Genomic DNA, 20,008 nt, shown 5'->3' on the forward strand with positions numbered 1-20,008 from the left:
AGTCTGGGACCTAGCACAAATTTCACAAGCGGCGACGTAGGCCTTAATGTCTTTAGGCAACCCAGGCCACCAATAGTTTCTGGTAATGAGGTGCTTGGTACCCAGGATGCCTGGGTGGCCAGATAGTGCAGAGTCATGATTCTCCCTGAGTACCCTTAGCCGGAATTGCAGGGGAACAAACAGCTTGTTCTCAGGAAGGTTCCCGGGAGCTGAACCTTGAGCAATTTCGGAGACTAAGTCAGAATCAACAGAGGAAATGATTATACCTGGGGGCAAAACACAAGCAGGAACTTCCTCCGAAGGAGGGCTGGCCATGAAGCTACGCGACAGTGTATCAGCTTTAATATTTTTAGACCCAGCCCTATAGGTGACCAAAAAGTTGAATCTAGTAAAAAACCACGCCCATCGAGCTTGTCTCGGGTTTAGCCTCCGGGCAGATTGTAGGAAAACCAGATTCTTGTGGTCGGTAAGGACCGTTACCTGGTGCCTAGCCCCCTCCAGGAAGTGTTGCCACTCTTCAAATTTCCATTTAATGGCTAAGAGTTCGCGGTTGCCAATGTCATAGTTACTCTCAGTGGGCGAGAACTTCCTGGAGAAGTAGGCACAGGGACGGAGATGGGTGAGGGACCTGGTACCCTGGGACAAGACAGCATCCACTCCCACCTCGGAGGCGTCAGCCTCCACGATGAATGGCTCCATTTGGTTAGGCTGAATCAGCACTGGGGCCGAGTTACAGCACTTCTTAAGGACCTCAAAAGCCTGGACCGCCTCTGGAGGCCAGTGGAGGAGATCAGCACCTTTGCGAGTAAGATCCGTAAGAGGCTTAGCGATGACCGAGAAGTTAGCAATAAATCTCCTGTAATAATTAGCAAACCACAGGAAGCACTGTAACGCCTTCAGGGAGGCAGGTTGGACACATTCAGCCACAGCCTGAACCTTGGCTGGGTCCATGCGGAATTCATAAGGAGTGAGGATTTGACCAAAAAATGGTATCTCCTGCACCCCAAACACACATTTTTCGGTTTTAGCAAAGAGTTTGTTTTCCCGAAGGGCCTGGAGCATCTTCTTGACATGCTCAATGAGGGAGGACCAGTCCTTGGAAAACACAAGTATGTCATCAAGGTACACTACAAGAAATACCCCCAGGTAGTCTCTTAAAATCTCATTTATGAAATTCTGGAAGACCGCGGGAGCATTACACAACCCAAAGGGCATGACGAGGTATTCGAAATGACCTTCGGGCGTGTTAAACACAGTCTTCCACTCATCCCCCTCTCTGATGCGGATAAGGTTATAAGCCCTCCGAAGATCAAACTTAGAGAACCATTGGGCCCCCTGAACCTGATTGAAGAGATCAGGAATCAAAGGAAGGGGATACTGGTTCGTCTATGGCCACGGTCCGTCGTTCGGTCGTTAACCTCGAAGGCCGTGGCCATGGACAGCTTACCCCGTTGCAGCGTCATCCTCCTGTCAGGCGCCGGCACTAACTTCCGGACTCAGAGTGTCTCCAGCGGTCGCGCGCGCCCGCGCGTGCACGGCCTTAAAGGGCCAGTGCGTGCATTTTTGCAGGAACTCTGCAATCTAGCCCAGGATGCCCTGGGCTATAAAAAGGCGCTCTGTCTCCTTGCTCTTTGCCAGAGCGTTGTTCGTTACCCATTGTTTGTCATTCTTATGGTCTCCCAGTGTCTTCCAGTTTCCCAGTGTACCTTGCTCCTGTATCCCGTATCCTGTATCCTGTTTCCGTGCTACCTAGTGCTATTGCCGTACTGTGCTACAGCCTACACTTGATCTGCTATGCCTCACCTGACGACTTCCCGCCGCCTTGTCCTGGACATGCCTGTCTCGCTACTGCCTACGATTGCCTCAGGTATCCTCGCTGAACTAATTGAACTCTATACTTACCTGTTTAGCCAGCTGACATCCCGCTACGCGGTACGGCCCAGTGGGTCCACACCCCGCATCGTTACAAGCCCGATGTTAACTTTGCTTAAGTGCTACTATTAGGATATGTTCACACGTAGCATAAACTCTGCAGTTTTTACACAATGGATTTCGTTGCGGAAAATTTGCAGCATAATACTGTAGCATCGGAGTGGATGAGATTTTAGTGACCTACTTTCAATGTGACCGCTGGTAACCCGGTCACATTGAACTCTCCATTTATAAGAAATTGATGGCCTATGCTCAGGATATGCCATCAATACCTGATTGGTGGGATCCGACTCCCGGCACCTCCGCTGAACAGCTGCTTTGAAGGAAGAGTGACACTGGTACGCCACTGCTTCCCCCCTCTGTAGAGGCTGCCACAGTGCCCTCTGTAGAGGCTGCCACAGTGCCCTCTGTAGAGGCTGCCACAGTGCCCTCTGTAGAGGCTGCCACAGTGCCCTCTGTACATGCTGCCACAGTGCCCTCACTACATTTTGCCACAGTGCCCTCTGTACATTCTGCCACAGTGCCCTCTGTAGATGCTGCCACAGTGCCCTCTGCAGATGCTGCCACAGTGATGTCAGGGGCTTGCCCAGAGCTGGAGTCCCGGAGCAGAGCCGCTTCTGGCACTCTGTCTGGGATTCCAGCTCTGCTCCTGACATCACTGTCCATATATGGACAGAGATGTCAGGGGCAACCCCAGAGCTGGAGTCCCAGGCAGAGCGCTAGTAGGCTCTTTCTGGGACTCCAGCTGTGCTCCTGACATCACTGGGACTCCTGCTCTGGGGAAGCCCCTGACATCATTGTCGATGTATGGACAGCGATGTGAGAGGCTTCCCCAGAGTCCCGGAGCAGAGCCGATAATAGCGCTCTGCCCGGGACTCCGCTCTGGGGAAGACCCTGACACACTGTCCATATATGGGCAGCGATGTCAGGGAATTCCACAGAGTCCCGGAGCAGAGCCTGTACTAGCGCTCTGCCCGGGACTCCACTCTGGGGAAGACCCTGACACACTGTCCATATATGGGCAGATATGTCAGGGAATTCCGCAGCATCCCAGAGCAGAGCCTATAGTAGCGCTCTACCCGGGACTCCACTCAGGGGAAGACCCTGACACACTGTCCATATATGGGCAGCGATGTCAGGGAATTCCACAGAGTCCCAGAGCAGAGCCTGTACTAGCGCTCTGCCCAGGACTCCGGCTCTGGGGAAGCCCCAGACATCGCTGTTCATATGTGGACAGCGATGTCAGGGAATTCCACAGAGTCCCGGAGCAGAGCCGACACCAGCGCTCTGCTCGGGACTTCGGCTCTGGGGAAGCCCCAGACATGGCTGTTCATATGTGGACAGCGATGTCAGGGAATTCCACAGAGTCCCGGAGCAGAGCCTGTACTAGCGCTCTGCCCGGGACTCCGGCTCTGGGGAAGCCCCAGACATCGCTGTTCATATATAGACAAGGAAAGAACAGAGTCTGTAGCCAATATATTATCGAAAAGTATCAATACAAAACTTTATTTAAGTATACACAATAACAAACATTTAAAAAGGTATGTAAATAGGAGAAACTCAATAAAAAATTACATAGAGACACAACAGGAGAGCCAGGGTACGTATAGTAAACCCTTTAGGTATGGGTTTGCAGTAAAACTATCACTAGTGTAGCATATAGTAGTTAGATCTTATTGCATGCTTAGATACTGTCGGAGAACATACATGGTCCAGAAAACAAGCATCAGATAATAGGGATAGTGGGTCTAAACCGGATCCTAAATAAACGGATAACTAGGATAATCTTACCCATAAAGAGTCCTTGGCTGGGTCCCGATGGTCACTGTGTGCGCCCCGACGCGCGTTTCGCGAATGTCCGCTTCTTCAAGGGGGACAGCTGTTCATATGTGGACAGCGATCTCACGGAATTCCACATAGTCCCGGAGCAGAGCCGACACCAGCGCTCTGCTCGGGACTCCGGCTCTGGGGAAGCCCCAGACATCGCTTTTCCTATGTGGACAGCGATATCAGGGAATTCCACAGAGTCAAGGAGCAGAGCCGACACCAGCGCTCTGCTCCGCTCTGGGTAAGACCCTGACACACTGTCCATATATGAGCCTTTACTAGCGCTCTGCCCGGGACTCCGGCTTTGGGGAAGCCCCAGACATCGCTGTTCATATGTGGACAGTGATGTCAGGGAATTCCAGAGTCTCGGAGCAGAGCCGATACTAGCGGCTATGCGTCCCGCGGGCCGCAGATGACAGCCCCATGGGCTGCATGCGGCCCGCGGGCCGCGTGCTTGAGACCCCTGGTTTGGACTATGCTGTGATCTACGTTTTTGTTTTTTTAATCAAATGGTGAAAGAGGGTTTTGTAGGGGAGTTTTTATTTCAATATAAACATTTTTTGCGATGGCCGACCGGAATGGTTGCATGAACTAAGAGCTCCTGCTCTACCTGTGCTTCAAGCGGCTCTTGGCCTCTGGCGATGATAACCTGCGTCCGCATCTGATATTCGGGATACAGCGGGGACACACCGACACATCGACCTCCTCCAGTTATGGACGACTTGGACGACTGCAGCAGCATACTACGACAACTTGCTTTCTGTCTCTGGTGAGATTTTCGAGGGACTTCCGGGTCACCGCGTGGCAGGAAGCGGTTTTGACATACACCTGGATTTTTGGCTTCTGGCTCTTGGCTCCTGCTGGATCCTGAGGGTTCCGGTTGTTTGCTGGATCCTCTGTCTGGACCTCTGCCTCTGCCTCTGGACCTCTGGATCTCTGGACATCTGCCTGAGACTATTGGGACTTCTGTCTTCTGGGACCTCTGTCTCTGCATCTGCAACGAGGTTGGTGGTTGTGTCTGCCCCTGGCTGTGTCTACCCAGGCTTCTAGGAGTCCCTCCTGCTGTGGCCGTTTCTGCAGCCTAGCCACTGACTGGAACCCCTGTTAAATTTACATTAATGCAGGCCTTATAGATTCCCTGTTTTTACATATAGTAGGTTTTGCTCTGCCATACAAGGAGTTCTGTGGGCACTCCATTATCACTCTAGTTGTGGCTATGGTGAAGTGGAGAGGTAAAACAGTGGGCTCACGGAAGCTGACAGCCTACTTCACTAATGTGGAATCTGAATCTGAAACTCAACCATTTAGAGGCCTAACTGAAGGGGAGGTTGAAGGCAAAGCTGCACCTGGTGTTTCTATATCTTCCCCCACTCTTTCATCTTTGGGGAAATACTCTACTTCTCAGATGGAGCCTGAGACAGGTCTCCAGGATAGAAGTCCCCAACTACAGATAATTCATACATTTACTGAAGTATCAGATTCTCATAGATGGAGGTTGTGTGATACCAAGATTGTGGCTCTGATACTTTGGAGGGGTTCCCATCCTCCTCAGCCCCGCTTACTGAAGACTCCCTTAAATCCATGTTGATTATGCTGCAGAATAAGATGTCACAGCATATCTCTGTCCTAGCTACAAACCTTCAAATCAATATCGATGTACTTGGGGTGAGAACTGATCATGTTGAAAGAAAGATGACAGAGTTCTCTGCGGCCCATAATGAGTTAGTGGATGCTCATACCGCGTTGGAAGAAGAAGTCCACTGGCTTAAATCTAAGGTTGCAGATGCAGAGGACAGGTCTAGGCGTAATAATATAAGAGTGAGGGGGATTTCGCAAAGCACAGCACTATCTGAGATTCCGGGCTACCTCGTACAAGTGTTTAAAGCTTTGATTCCTACTTTGATGGAGATGGATTTTGTTCTTGACAGAGCCCACCGTATACCTAAATCCAAAATGGCTCCGGATAATGTTCCTAGGGACGTCTTAGTGAGAGTTCATTTTTTTCTTATTAAGGAACGTCTGATGATGGCAGCTAGAAGGCTAGATCGTTTTCCAGCTCCATTTACGGATGTCTCTCTTTTTCCGGATTTGTCGTCAGTAACGCTACAGGCCAGGAGGAAATTTTCTGCTATTACGCAAGCCTTGCGGGAATCCCGCATTAAATATAGATGGGGGTTTCCAGTCAAGCTCCTGATCCATAAAAATAGAGGCCTGACGGTGATTTCTTCAGTGGAAGAAGGTTTCTCCTTGCTAAAAAAGTGGAACATCTCCTTAACGGGCCCTGCTCCTTCATCCCATCGCCCCCTGGCCCCTTCACCTTCGCGGATTACGGAGGAATGGTCCTCAGTCGCCCGATCTGGGGGTATTACCTGAATAGGCTTATGACTGTCACGTTTGATGGTGATTTGTATATTGTCTACTAGTATAAGCACAGGAGTGCATTGAAATGTAACTTTTTTTTCTATTTCTTTCTTGGGGTATTGCTTTTTTTTATATTCCCCCGGGGCTTCGGTGCGATGGTGCACCAGGACTTTTTTTCCTTTTTGTTTTTTTTTTCCTTTATTATTCGTATTTGTTTTTTTGTCTCTCATTATGTGTGAGTTTATTTGTTTTCCTTCACAGGGATGTCATGTACTGTTTTATAGTTCTTTCATGTTATGCGCAGGATGTAGGGCTTCCTTCCTTTTTCAATTTATAGGATGGGGTCTTAGTCCGAATGTTGGGTATCCCCTACCTTTTAGATTAAATGCCTCTTAAAATTTCCTCTATTAATGCCCATGGACTAAATAGTCCGTTCAAACGTAGTCTGTTATGGAAAGAAGCCCGTAGTTTGAAATGTGATGTTTTGCTGGTTCAGGAGACTCATTTTTGCAAATCCTCGACCCCAGCATGTACATATAAGGCCTTTCCTCATTTTTTTTTTGCTTCAGCCGATATTAAGAAAAAAGGGGTGCTTAGTGCGGTAAAAAATTTGGTAGCCTTTGCTCTTCATACGGTGGTGACTGATTCCTTAGGTCGTTTTCTTATATTAATTTGTGATATTAACAATGTGAAATATACTACTGTAAATGTGTACTTTCCGAATAAGAGGCAAGGAAAGTTTTTTTCTCCAAATTAGCTCTAAAAGTGGAGGTACTTAAACAAGGTCGTCTCATTATTGCAGGGGATTTTAATGGTGTATTAGATGGTGACTTGGATTCCACTAAGGTTGGTAGGCGGAATGATTTTCTCTCGCGTCAGGTATTGGAGGAAAGATTATTCGACGTATGGATATATCAGCATGGTACTGGGAGGGATTATACGTTTTTCACCTCCCTTAGATTATTTTACTCCCGTATAGATTATTTTCTTGTTGATAGGCAAACGTTAATGTTGACTAAGGCTTCTTTTATAGGGGATATTACTTGGTCTGATCACACCCAGGTTTCAGTAATCTTGGAGGTTTAGTTCTCCACCCTCCTCCCAGTGGAAGCTTAACGATTATATACTGTCTCATCCTGATTATCAGATTAGGATTAGGGACACTCTCACCACCTACTTTGAAATTAATGCTCCATCTGTTACTAATCCTCACTCCTCATGGATTGCGGATAAGGCATACATGAGGGGCAACTTCATCCAGGCTTCCGCTCAGGCTAAGCGTAAGAGGGAGAAACATGTGACTGAGACGGCAACTAAAATTTCCCAAATAGAGAGCCTCAATAAAGTATCCCCATCAGTGGCTCACATGCACACTTTACGTAGTTTGAGGACGCATTTACAGACTATGCTTCAATCCAGGTATGATTACACCTTAAGAACGTTTCAATTGAGCTCCTATGTACACAGTAATAGAGCTGGGGCCCGTTTAGCTTGACAGGTTAAATATTCAACTGGGAGGTCCAAAATTGTTTATTTAATAGGAGGAGGAGGGGGAAAAGTGGCAGACCCGCGATTGATAGCGGAACATTTTGTTCATATTATGAAGGGTTATATAACCTATCTTCAGATCCCTCTACCTATCAACCTTCACAACAGGAGATTTCCTCATTTTTAGATAGTGTACAGTTGCCCTTGATTCAGAGTTCCTGAGATCATTATCTGACCCCATTTCTACTGTAGAGGTCTCTAACGCGATTTTTTTCACTTAAACCATTTAAAGCACCTGTACCTGATGGTTTTACAAATGTGTATTATAAAAAAATTTCTGACCTGTTATTGCCTCATTTAGCAGCTATATTTAACAAAGCGGTGGTAGATGGATCTTTCCCAGAAGAGATTCTATCTGCAACCATTGTCACTATCCCTAAGGCTGGGAAGGCTCCTGATACCCCAGCTAATTTTAGGCCTATCTCTCTGTTAAATTCTGATGTGAAAATATTTTCCAAGGTGCTATCTGAAAGGCTGCTCCATATCATCCCAGATCGTATCTCTCCTGATCAAGTGGGTTTTGTTGCTGCGAGACAGGCTCCTGATGGCACCAGACGTTTCATTGACTTAATTCAATGGGTTGAGTATAATAAAACCCCCTCCTTATTATTAGCCTTAGATGCAGAAAAGGCATTTCGTCGGGTGAGTTGGGCGTATCTTTCTAACACCTTGGAGAAATTTGGTATCTCGGGGTATATTAAATCTGCTATTCTAGCGTTATATTTCAAACCTTCGGCTAAAGTGTTCGTTTCGGGTTTTCTATCTGAGTCCTTTCAGATTAGGAATGGTACTCGTCAGGGTTGCCCACTTTCTCCGCTTATTTTTGCCTTAGTGATGGAACCTCTGGCTGCTGCAATTAGAGAGAACAGGGGAATCCAGGGTATACGGGTAAGAGGGGATACTCATAAAATAGGTTTATACGCTGACGATGCTCTTTTAGTATTATCACATCCTGAGTCATCTTTGGTAGAAGTGCAGATCACTCTGGAGGGGTTTGTACGAGTATCTTACTATAAGGTCAATTCATGTAAATCTCAGGTCCTGAATATGGGAATACCTATCCCCTTACAGTCAAGCCTAGCTGTCAAGTACCCGTATAAGTGGAATACCAATAACATTCAGTATTTGGGCATCAAACTGACATATCCAAGTTCCTTGCTGTTCTGTTGTAATTACTCTCTGCTCGTCTCTAGAGTGTCGACTCTGCTGGGAAAACTGTCCACCTCATTTATTTCCTGGGCTGGTAGAATAGCGTTAATCAAAATGATGGTGCTTCTAATTATCTTATATACATTTCGGACGGTCTCTATAACCTTACCATCTTCTTTTATCCCTATATTGCAAAGGGAATTGTCCCAATTTATCTGGAGGAAAAAGCCCCCCAGAGTTCGTATGTCTACTTTGATCAGACCATGGCAGTTCAGAGGGGGGGGGGGGGGGTGTTTGAGAAAGTCTTCTTCCCCTGGTGTTTCCGCAAGGGTTTAGTTATTAGGGACACAGGCCTCAATTCAAGCATGGTCTTATTTGCTTCGATGTCATACAATTGATGATAGTGGGTTCTTGAAAGCTATGCCCCATAGATATTTGTATTCGATCTTGGACAACGTTAAAATTGACGCCTGTGAGTCTGCAGGTATGACGACTATTTAGTCTCTTTATAGGGATTCCTCTTTTCGATCTCTTCAGGATTTGTCTTCTTGTTATGGTATTCCTAGAACAGATTTCTATAAGTACCTCTGTATTAGACATGTGCTTTCTTCAGCGGAAGTCTCCAGCCCGCATCTTCAACGTCATGCTATACATTTTTATGCTAATAAGCTCATTAAGGTTAAAGGTATCTCCTTATTCTATGGTTTATTTACCACTCATACCCCTGCTGCTAAACTTTTGTATATGTCCTCATGGGATATTGATCTAGGTTTGGATATCTCTCTCCCAGATTGGTTTAAAGCATTGGCATGGGTGAGAATCTCTAAGAGTTCGATACACTGGGAAATGTCTCGTAAAATCGTTTTCAGATGGTATCTTACACCTGCACGTGTGGCTAAAATGTCGGGCTCTGTATTGGAATTATGCTGGAGGGGATGTGGAGTAAAGGGTACATGCATGCATATGTGGTGGGAATGTCCAATTGTGTTTGTTTTCCAGCTTATATCTAAAATTTTTAAGTTTAATGTGACGGCTTCTCCTGGAATGGCCTTGTGCTTCCTGGGAGTGGACCTCCTTCCCGCATTTGGGCGTGTGGTTTCGTCTCGCACCATTATGGCTGCGAGACTTATGATTGCTCACCAATGGAAATTGGCGGACCCTCTGACTAAAGCGGAAATAGTCAATCAAATTCAGTTTTCCTATCTTATGGAAAAGTCGTGGGCCTCTAAGACTTATTCGCTAGCCAAATTTAAAAAAGCCTAGAAATCGTGGAGCGAATTTGTTCTAATCCCAGATTGACCCACAAAGCTCTTTCCTCCTCTGCTTGATTTTGATAGTGTGATATGCACTCTGGCAGGAGCCTGTACACTTATAGTGCTTTGTCTCCTGTCGTACAGATGGCTTTATGTATAACAGTGCTTTTTTTTTTTTTCCTTTGTATACTGTATTTTATTATTTATGAATCCCTGTGATGTGTTGTATTGTATTGTATGTATTATTTTATGTTATGTGTTTTGGGGAGATCCTCATGTTGAGTATTCTCCCTGATTGGTTTTGTCCTTCTTTAAAAATGTAATAAAAACCTTATTGGTAAAAAAAAAAAAAAACTTTGTTAGCGCCTTAGTAATAGCAGTTGTCTGTATGACGACGTCCACGCCCATTACTAAGGTCGGGGCTTAGTCTTAGCCAGTAAAAAGGCTAGCAGTAACCCCCCCCCATTATTACCCTTATACTCACCGCCACTAGGGGTATCGGGAAGAGCCGGGTACGATCCAGTACCTGACCATCTGAAGTCATGGTCGGGCGCTGGGGCGGCTGTAGGTTGGTATTATTAGGCTGGGAGGGGCCAAAAACCGTGGGTCTTCCCACCCCTCTAATGCTAGGCTGCTGCTGCTATGTTGTGTCTGACTGGTTATGAAAATGGGGGTGACCCCACGTCATTTTATTTAAAAATAAAAAGAATAAATAATTTACGAATATGACTTGGGGTCCCCCCATTTTCATAACCAGCCGCCCCAATTCCGTTTGGAATTTTGAGGCAGATTTTGCTCTGCTTGCATGCCGATTTTCACTGCGTTTTTCACCCGCGGTCATTGAGCGCTGATGGCCAAAAATACAGTGAAATATGCTTTCCCTGCCTCCCATTGATGTTAATGGGAGTTCAGAGACGTAAACGCCCGGAGATACGGCATGTCGCTTCTTTTTCCAACGAGACGGTTTTTCCGCTCGCGGGAAAAAAAAAGCCTCCGCCTCCCATTAAAATCAATGATATGCATGTTCGGCCGTTTTTTATCGCGTTTTCCTTCTGCGGTTTTCGTGTCAAAAAACTCTGTGTGAACTGACCCTTAGGGTATGTTCACACGGAGAGTTTCCAGATGAAAAATCACCTTAAAACATCTGCCCATTGATTTCAAAGGGAAAACGGCGTTCTGTTCCGACGGGCCATTTTTTCAAAGCGGCCGCGTAAAAAAACAGCCACGAAAAAGAAGTGCATGTCAACTTCTTCAGCCGTCATTGGGGCCGTTTCTTATAGACTCGATAGAAAAACAGCTCCAAAAACGCAGCGAAAAACGCGAGATTGCTTAAAAAAGTCTGAAAATCAGGAGCTGTTCTCCCTTGAAATTTTGTGTGCACATACCCTAAGAGTGATTAGAAAAAGTGGGCAGCAATGGAGCAGAGAAGGTCATAAGATAATAAGCAAGAAATTTATTGAATGGGAATCCCTTTGGATTTCTGCAACCATTTGTGGCCTCTGACACATTGTGGTGATGGTGAATCATGGGGCGCGGCAGGAAGAATAACCCCCCCCCCCCCCACAGGATGACTCAGAGCGAACATGCTTCGCACACTCAGCAAATCGTCATGTAACCCCTTCTCTGCCTTATACTCTGCCTAACAACTCTGCACAGGTCTTTTTAGTGCACAATAAAAGTAGCAGAGCTATGTAAATAGGTATTAAGGATGTTCACTTCCTTAGCAATACTGAAAAGTACACAAGTTATATTGATCTATTGAGGGAGTGGAACGAATAAAACTCAACTGATTCCAAGAAAAGTTACACAATGCTCAGCTGCTGATCTTTGCCAGGAAAGGTGGGTTATACATTCTCCGTTCACTCCCAGCTAAGAAGATTTAAACAGCGCTCTGATCTCAACAGCAAGGCAGAATAGACCATGAGGCTCTGCTAATTTTATAATATATGACTTGTTATATATGTAGTGACAACATATTCTGTAGTAATGTACAGATACACATTCCCAGTGGGACTCAAGATCTAATTTCTCTATCTCAAGCACAATCACATACACCAGGACTTAAGGGGGTGTTACACAGGACGATTATTGGCAGACGAGCATTAATATAACGCTCGTTGCCGATAATTGCCGTGTGCAAACAGGGGAATGATCCGCAGATGAACGAGAAAACGCTCGATCATCTGCTGGTCGTATCGTTTTAAAAAAGTGAAATATTATTGTTGTCGGCAGCACATCCCTGTGTAAACAGGGAGATGCGCTACCGACATGATAATAATGTATGGGGACGAGCGATCGGAGTAACGACCGCTTGTCCCATCCATAGCTCCGTGTAACAAGAGCAAGCGAGCGCCGACCAACGATGTCTTGTTGATTGGCGCTCGCTAAACCGGCCAAGTGTCGGCCTGTGTAAAAGGGCCTTAAAGGTCCTTTTACACTAAGCAATTATCGGGCAGACAAGCATTCATAGAACGCTCGTTGACGATAATTGCCCTGTTTAAACAGGGCAGCGATCAGTAGATGAACGAGAAAATGCTCGTTCATCTGCTGAGCGTATAGTTTTAAAAAACTTAAATATTATCATTGTCAGCAGCACATCTCCCTGTGTGACGAGCGATCGGTGTAACGAGCAGTCTCGTTGATTGGCGCTTATTGCACCGGACGAAATTGGCTGGTGTAAGAGGGCCTTAATTCATAAGCAGTGGTAATGCAATTGGGGTGGAGAGGTAGCAGTTTCAATAGGAACCTTATTTCTGTGGGGGGGGGGGGGGGGCAAAGGCATCATGCTAATTGTGCAGTGATGTAATGATGACATAGAGGGCTGGGTAGACAGCATGATTTATGCACATAGAGTGAAGTGATGTCATCCATGTTAGGTGGTCAGCCCAGGTATAGCTTGTAGACAGGGTGCCTGCAGGGCACTCACCTTCTCCTACGTCTTTCCTTTTGTGTGCATCTGTCTCCCATTCCCCTTGTGTGAGTGCACATTCCACATCCCCCGCCTGTCATTTTTTTTGCAGACACTGAAGCGCATAGGGAAAGTGTCAGGGACTGCGAGGGGTTAAAGAAGGATGGAACGTTTAAATAATGCCAAGGAGCAGGATTGTTGAACAAGGGGTTAGAGGGGCGGGGTTAAGGAGATATAAGGCTGGGGTTTGGGGCAGAAAGCCCTCTTACCTTCAAGCTGCAGTGGGAGAAACACCTTCATTGGAGCTGGAAGATTCGGAGCGTGGTCGTTCAGTACAGATGGCGGAGGATCTTTTGCGGCAGGTGGCACAGCGGGTGGCCTTGGAGGGGCCTGCCTGGCTGGAATCCCTGTTGGCGACGGGAAGGAAAGAAGGATCGGATGCGGTCGTGGAACAGCTGGGAGTGGCTACCCGAGGTAGGCCGCTGCGTGTTATCCGCCTGCCCGATCGCTTAAGCCCCAGCCCCGTTCCAGTTCGGGGTGCAGTAATGGCTGCACCGCCGCGCGCAGGTCACAGCGCTTCTCCTAGGCCTATTTCGCCCGGCGCTTCGTCGGGTGACATAGTGCCGTCTTCCCCCCCCTCCACACGTCGCGCTGGCGTCCCTCCCCATGGTGATAAGGGGGCTGCAGGTAAACCGGCGCAGGCACTGTACACCCTACCTCGATCCACAGCGGCGGGAACGGACGAGGCAGGCGACTTCCAGGACAGTGGGGTGAGTGTGGCGTGTCCAGGAGACTGGTCCGCCATGGTTTCCTACCACGAGGCATGTTCGCGGGAGCTGGGACTCGCTTCCGGTTCCCGCGAGCGGCCGGCGCTGACGCCATCACTCCCCGTGCTGTTCTCAGTTCAACCGGAAGTGGTTGGAGAGAGGGCAGAGGCGGGACTTCCGGTTCGTGCAAAGTCGGCCAGGAAGCAAGATGGCGGCGCCCATGCAAAGAAGATTGCTGCTAGTAAGCAGAAGCGGGCGGTGAATATTCAGCTCAGCCATGGAGCAGGGGCTTCTGCTACGCCTGCTACTGATAACCTCAGGTCTTCTCCGGCCCCCTACCAGCAGGGGTCGGGGCCCAGTAGGGTTTGTTCTAGTGAGTGTAGGGTGAGGGAAACGTCTGGTCCGTTTTGCCCTTCTCCTGCCTTGTCGCATTTTTCTACCGTAGGTTCGGTGAGGGAGCGATCCAGACGGGGGAGGAAACGTCGTTCTGGAAGACATCGCCGCCATGGCCGTCGCAGACGTCGCAGATCAGGCGGCGTGAAGAGGCATGGTCGGCGGTCTTCATCGTCATCCAGTGAAGGATTCTCCTCCTCGTCATCGTCATCAGCATCCGCCTCATCAGAGTCGAGGAAGAGGAGATCGTCACGGCCGCAGGGACACAGTCGACGCCGGGAGGTGCATCACTTGTCGGAGGACCATGAGCAGCTGTCCCAGGTTGTTCCTCCCGCCGGGTCGGTGGAGGAGGTTCAGGCCGTGGTTCCAGTGCCGCGGCAAGTGGCTGAACGACACTCTGGAGTCGGTGGGACCTCTGGGAGCGGTGAGTCGGCCTGCGGCGACGCATGGCTTCATAAATCTAATGTAGCTGGTACGGATCTGATTTCAGTTTTAAAAGCTGTGGTGGCTGGTTTGAATGTGAATGAGGGAACGTCTGTTCCCTCTGTGCCACCAGGGGGGGCTAAGCTCCCGTCTGAGAGAGAAAATACTTTAGCTAATCTAACGTTTCGGGATTCTTTGTTCTGTGGGGTCGCTCCTCTCGGGACTCATTTGTCAGCGGAGACCAAAGAAAAAATTTGGAGGAATGAATTTGTGGATATTTGGTCCTTGGTCTCCGTGGAGCAGGTGACTGTCGATAAGGAGCGGGTATTTGAGAGAGGTTCAGATAAAAAAGTTAAGGTCGCGAAAACTTTTGGCAACTGGGTACAGTGTTATGCTACATTGGCTCATGTTATTTGCCAGCGCTACCCTACGAAAGGGGCCGAGTTGTTTGTTTATTTTGGTGGCGTTACGATGAGGAATTTCGGCGTTGTTTGGCTTTGTCGCCGGATATTAGTTGGGCGACAAAGGCAACGGATGTTTGGTTGCAGCTCATCTTAGCGCAAGGTAGCAGACAGCAACGCCCCTTTCCCAGTGCGGCCGAGGCACCAGGCCCCGCCCCTGGAGCTGCGGCCGCTAGGCCCACGGGAGCCTGTTGGCTCTACAATGAGGGTCATTGTCGGTTCTTTGCAAATTCTGACATGAATGCTCCATCTGTGGGGGCGCTCATTCGGCGCTCAAGTGTTTCCGGAGAGGTAAGCAGCCGGCCAAGGCACCTCCTTCCGGCGCAGCGGAGAACGCCAGTGAACGTTCTCGAGATGGGCCCGTGGTTAGAGCGTTACCACAGGAGGCGGGAAGCAGAGGTGCTCATTAGTGGGTTTTATTATGGTTTTGAGATTCCGTTTGAATATTCTGCAACATTGTCATTGGCTGACAATTTGAAGTCGATCAATTTGAATGTTGGTTTTGCGCGTCTAAAATTGGCTAAGGAAGTTGAGTTAGGGAGGATGGCAGGTCCATTCTGCGAGCCGCCGTATCCGAACCTACGGGTTTCCCCCCTTGGCTTAGTTCCAAAGAAGGAGCGGGGGATGTTTAGGTTGATTCATCACCTTTCCTTTCCCCGCGGTGGATCGGTCAACGACGGGATCTCCAAGGCGGACGCGGCGGTTTCGTATACTTCTTTCGATGTTGCGGTGAAGTTGGTGCAGGCTGCAGGCCAAGGCGCATTTTTAGCTAAGTCTGACATTGAAGCGGCGTTTCGGTTGCTGCCGTTTCATCCGGACTGTTTTCACCTGCTGGGTTGCTGTTTGGACGGTGCCTTTTATGTTGATATGTGCCTTCCCATGGGTTGTTCCATATCTTGCAGTTATTTTGAAATGTTTGCTTCATTTTTAGATTGGGTAGTTCGCCTGGAGTCTGGGTTTGCTTCGGTCATTCATTATTTGGATGATTTTCTTTTTGTGGGCCCTAAGGGCTCTGGGTTGTGCAGCACGTTGCTGAGGGTGTTACCGGTTACCGTTTTGTCCTCTTTGGGTATTGAATTAGATACCGTCCAGATGATTTTTCGCTTGCCCGATGACAAATTAGCAAGTTTGGTGTCCCAGGTTGACCAGGTCATGAGGTCTAAAAAAGTGACGTTGAAGCAGTTACAGTCGTTATTGGGATTTCTGGTGTTTGCCTGTCGGATAATTCCTATGGGTCGTGTTTTTTCTCGACGTTTGTCACTAGCTACTAGGGGTATATCGAAACAGGATCATTTCATGCGGGTAACGTCGTGGATGAAGAAGGATTTGTTTGTCTGGCATTCGTTTTTGAGTTCATTTAATGGGAGGTCGGTTTGTCAGGACGCTGAGTTGTCTAATGTGGATTTGGAATTGTTCACGGATGCGGCTGGGAGTGATGGTTTTGGAGCAATTTTGGGCCGAAGTTGGTGTAGGTCCCCTTGGCCCTCGCATTGGGGGGAGTTAGGGTTGGTACGTAATTTGACGTTATTAGAGTTGTTTCCTATTATAGTTGCTATAGATTTGTGGGGTAGCATGATGGTGAATAAGCGGATTGTATTCTGGACAGACAATATGGCGGTGGTGCACGCGGTGAACTGTTTGTCGTCTAGTTCATTGCCGGTATTAGCTTTATTACGATGGTTGGTTTTGAAATGTTTGGAGCTGAATGTGTGGTTTCGTGCGAAGCATGTTCCGGGAGTTCACAATGTGATGGCCGATGCTTTCTCTCGTTCACAGATGTCCTGGTTTCGGGAATTGCACCCGGCAGCTTTGGCAGAACGGGAGTCCCCCCCCCCTTCACTAATGGGCCCTGGTCGAGGACAACTTATGAGGCTGTTGAGGGGTCCTGTGGTGCCAGCGACTTGGAAGAGTCATTGCAGAGCATGGGATCGGTGGTTTGAGATTGCGGGGGGTAATTTTCCATTACAGGATGGTTGTCACCTTGATATCACCCTTACGAGTTTGGTGCAATTACGTCAGGAGGGTTGTAGTGCGGCCACGGCAGGTAAACATTTAGCAGGGGTGGTCTTTATGTTAAAATTGTGGGGATGTAGAGATGTTACAAAAGATTTTGTCATTAGGCAGTCTTTGAAAGGGTGGAGAAAGGAGGCGTTTTCCCGTGACACGAGGCGACTGATATCCTTTGCGCTCCTGGGTCGGCTTCTATCCATTTTGTGTTTTGTGTGCCGGGATGAATATGAGGTTTCGTTGTTTGGCGCGGCGTTTTCTTTGGCTTTCTTTGCCGCATTGCGGGTTAGTGGGCTGGTTCCACCCAGTGTGAACACACGCGGTGGGCTTCTCGGATCTGATGTGGTGGTGTTGGGTGATTCCCTCCGGGTCTGCATTCGGAGGTCAAAAACAGATACGGCAGGGAGGGGAGCTTGGTTGTCGATTGGGAAGATTGGGGGCCAGGATTGTCCGGTAAGGTTGGTTCAAGAATTTGTGTTGGTTCGGGCGGTCGGAGTTCAATTCTTGACACATCAAGATGGGTCAGCAATGTCGCGCTTTCAGTTTGAGGCGGTTTTTAAGGCTGGTCTGAAATACTTTGGGCTGCCACCGGGTGAGTTTGGTACGCATTCGTTTAGAATCTGTGCTGCCACGGAGGCAGATGCCTTGGGCTTGGATTCAGTGGCTATCATGCGTTTGGGTAGATGGTGCTCGAATAGCTATAAATCGTATGTGCGACCAGATTTGGTTTTAAAGTGTGATTAATTATGGTGGTCCCTCTGTTAGTTCTTCTTTTCCCCCCCTTTTTGTTGTCCCCCCCCCTCTCTTCCCCCCCTCCTTCTTCGGTTTTTCCGGGTATCGTGTTATGCTATTCCTGTCTGTATCCTTTCTCTCATTTGAGCTGGAATTTAGTTCGACTTCTCTTTTGCTAGGGTCGCAGCGCCCCCAGGTGTGGATCCTGGGGCACTCATATGTGCTTTGGGCCGGCGGTCCAAGCAGTTCGGAGGCCGTTGGGTCCGAATTTGGGCCTCTCACAGGCCGACGTCCACTGGAGAGGTGTCCGGGGACTACGGTGGGTGCAGTTGCTGCCAGAAGTAGTGGCAGTTACGAGGCACACTGACGGACCTGTTGTCCTGATCATTCACGCCGGGGGGAATGATATCGGCCAAGTTAAAATGGCCGAGTTGTTATCATTAATTCGGACTGATTTGGCGCGTTTTCAGGATCTGTTCGCTCGCTGGGTGGTGGTATGGTCTGAGATAGTGGCGCGGACGGTGTGGCGGGGTGCCAGGAACTTGGCAGCGTTGGAGAGAGTGCGCAGGTTGCTTAATGTGCGGGTGTCGCGGTTTGTTCGCTCGATAGGTGGAGTGGGGCGGCGGCACCAGTCCTTGGAAAGGGATAATGCTGATTTGCTGGCGCCGGATGGGGTACACCTCAACGATATCGGGCTCGATATCTTTATGTTGGATTTGTTAGATGGTGCCGAGAGAGGACTGGCGTTGCTTGGTGGGGGTGGTCGGGGGACTGAGTAGGTTTCTCAGTTCCCCTCCTTGGCGGAAAGTACGGCAAAAGAAGACGGAGGTAGCACCCTACATGCCTGATGGAGTAGAGGGAGCATCGGCATTTCAGGAGAAGGAGAGAAAAGGAAAATATATATATGTCTTCATGCCGATGGTTCTTAATAATAATAAAGCTGTGGCCACTTCCACATTTCCATAAAGAAGGTGTTGGTGTTTTATTTCAAGTAAGGATGGTATAAGGCCTGGGCAGGTAAGGTGATAATGGGTCCTTGCAGTCTTGCAGACACTGAAGCGCATAGGGAAAGTGTCAGGGACTGCGAGGGGTTAAAGAAGGATGGAACGTTTAAATAATGCCCAGGAGCAGGATTGGTGAACAAGGGGTAAGAGGGGCGTGGTTAAGGAGATATAAGGCTGGGGTTTGGGGCAGAAAGCCCTCTTACCTTCAAGCTGCAGCGGGAGAAACACCCGCCCTCCCTCCCCTGGTGGTGTTGGTTTTGGTTCTTGAAATTTTTATACGGTCATATTCTGGTTCTGGTTTTTGGTTCGTTTGTAGATGTCACAGCTGGCGGAAAGTACGGCAAAAGAAGACGGAGGTAGCACCCTACTTGCCTGATGGAGTAGAGGGAGCATCGGCATTTCAGGAGAAGGAGAGAAAAGGAAAATATATATATGTCTTCATGCCTATGGTTGTTAATAATAATAAAGCTGTGGCCACTTCCACATTTCCATAAAGAAGGTGTTGGTGTTTTATTTCAAGTAAGGATGGTATAAGGCCTGGGCAGGTAAGGTGATAATGGGTCCTTGCAGTCCTATAATTCCCTCATCCTACCACAGCATTGGCTGAGCATGTGAAGGGTGCAGCAGGAGGGTGGGGGCCGGAAGAGAGGTAGGCTTGGAACAGCCTGAAAGTAGTGTTAACCCTGTGTTGTCTGCTGAGTTGCCTCCACCAGAAGATCGCTTGCAAATGTGGCATATGTTGAATTAAAGCAGTGAATTGCTATTGAAGACTGTGTTAAAGGAAAGTGGGGTGTCGAGGAACAGATACACATGAAACAAGAACGAATCCCCAGACACCAGTAACCTATCAACAGTGAGTACCGCCTTCCCCTTATAGTGGTAATTTCGCAGGGTAGTGGGTAGCTCCCACGTTGACCCGCGAAGGCGCAGAGTGAACCAAATATCAACCTCCCACCACAGCCAAGGGTGACGGGGCATAGCCTCCAGTCTTGGGGAGTCCGCGAAGGGTAGTGGGTAGCCCCACCGTGACCCGCGGAGGTGGCCTTGTAACCTGCCGTACCAGGTTTATATTGAGGTTGAGGCGCAGCCACTAGGAGAAAGACCCTATCGAGACCCCCCCAACCGTAAAGCCGGAAGTTCGTCTGCACCCATAGCATCGAAGCCCTGTTGTATATATCTAGTGATGCAGAAAGTTGAAGTTATACTTGTTGTACCATAAACAACAAGTAAACACATTAGAAAC

The sequence above is a fragment of the Rhinoderma darwinii genome, chromosome 9, assembly GCF_050947455.1.
Source record: "Rhinoderma darwinii isolate aRhiDar2 chromosome 9, aRhiDar2.hap1, whole genome shotgun sequence".
Lineage (NCBI taxonomy): Eukaryota > Metazoa > Chordata > Amphibia > Anura > Rhinodermatidae > Rhinoderma > Rhinoderma darwinii.